The sequence below is a fragment of the Diadema setosum genome, chromosome 4 (genome assembly GCF_964275005.1).
Source record: "Diadema setosum chromosome 4, eeDiaSeto1, whole genome shotgun sequence".
In the NCBI taxonomy this organism is placed as follows: domain Eukaryota; kingdom Metazoa; phylum Echinodermata; class Echinoidea; order Diadematoida; family Diadematidae; genus Diadema; species Diadema setosum.
The window spans coordinates 40,391,807-40,393,907 of record NC_092688.1 but is presented as its reverse complement, the minus strand read 5'-3'; positions in this window follow the sequence as shown (position 1 = coordinate 40,393,907).

Here is a 2,101-nt window from a genome sequence, read left to right as displayed (position 1 = left end):
GGCAGTTATCATATTTTAAGTGAAATGACTTAATGCATAGAATTATTACTTGTACATCAAAAAAGTTGGCTTATTCTCTTTCAAGTCTTTTTATCATCAGTCAGCGTCAAATCAGTGTCTTCGTCCACGACATTACATGGCTTACTGAGATTGAGCATACTATTTGTATAAGGTATTTATATATAAATATAAATGTATACATTTGTATTTCTAATGTGAATATAGATCATTTACCCAACCGGGGGAATGGAGAATTTTTTGCATGAGTGCATTTTCTATAACAACGTGCAGGGTATAAATAATGGATGCAAATCTGTGTTCCAAACTTCTTAAGCCTCCCCCTCCCCTTCATCCATTCCAACCTGTTCACTTACGGGCCGTTAATGATGCATTCAAACAGGCGAAACTCGTTTTTTTTTTTTCATTCAATAACTTGGCTGTATCGTAGACATATTCTGATGATTCATTCATTCATTAATTCATTTATTTATACACGGCACATACTTCAGTCCGAAGACTGTTCTTCCGCAGATCCGTGCGAATAAAAAATACAACATAGATATATATTTTATACAGAAATGAAAAAAGAAACCAAACCAACAAAAAACAAAACTCATACATAAAAACAACAATAAAAAAAAAATGTAGAAAAAAAAACCACAACAACATGGTGATGAAACTGCGGCACACATTTCGACAGAAACAAACATGATCAATCAGAGATAACCACGTACAATTATTATACAGTACATCGCCGTAGTTTAAAATGAAAGAGACGAAAACAAATGAGAGTTCAGGAGAGAGAGAGAATGAGGGAGACAGACAGAAAGAGAAACAGAGAGAGAGAGAGAGAGAGAGAGAGAGGAGAGATAAGGAGATAGAAGCCCATACAAAGGGGGAAAACTGAAAAAGTTGTCAATTAACAGTTTCGGTCAAGCGCATTTTAAAGCATACAAACGTTGGTTTTTGTTTCAATTTCAAGGGTAACTTATTCCAATGCAATGATCCAGAATATGTCAAACTTTTATGTTTGAAACAAGTCTTAATCAAAGGTAACACAAAATTCAACGATGAATTCCTTACGTTATAGCTGAAAACTTTAAATTGAAACATATCAAGCAAATATTTCGGACAAAGCTTGTGTGCAATTTTATACATAATTTGTAGAGTATGTTTATTTCGCCTCTTATCCAGTTTATCAATGGGTAGTGCTGTGTATAATAAGTCAGTTGGGAACCTAGCTTGTACGTTCAGTACTGCACGCAGTGATCTATTTTGAAGAATTTGGAGTCTTTGAATATGAGATTTCTTTATATTCCTCCACACAACATCACAATAATCCAATTTACTTTGAATAATTGATTTATAAAACAAAAGGGCAATATCATCAGAAATAAAAGACCGAATTTGTTTCAACAAGTACAAATTTTTCACTGTACTTTTACACAAATAATCAATATGTTCATTCCAGTCAAGTGATTGGTCAACATAAACGCCACGATATTTGCAACAAGAAACGTGTTTAATGGTTGTGTTGTTAATTACTATATTGATATGTTGCTTTTTAACTCGCTTATGTGAACCAATTATCATAGCTTCACATTTATTGGAATTTAGAACTAAGTGATTACACTTCAGCCATTTAGATACATGTTCCAAATCGGTATTAAGTTTGGCTTCAATCTGACTGATTCTCTCTCCGGAAAAATAAATACATGTGTCATCCGCGTACAACGCAACAGATGAATGCTGCAAACAATTGGGTAGGTCGTTAATGTAGATCATAAACAAAAGAGGACCGAGATTGGACCCCTGTGGGACGCCACACCTTACATTCAAAGGCTGGGATCTAACTGCACTGACTTCAGTGTACTGAAAGCGACCACTCAAATAATCCCCAAACTATTCACAGGCGAGAGGACCCATACCAATCAAGCGCAGTTTGTCAAGAAGTACAGAGTGATGGACTGTATCAAACGCTTTTCGCAGGTCAATAGTAACCATGCCAACAAGTTTCCCTGTGTCCATAGAACTTAACCAGTCTTCCGTCACTTTTAGGAAGGTGGTCTGAGTGGAGTGTAGAGAACGAAAACCAGACTGG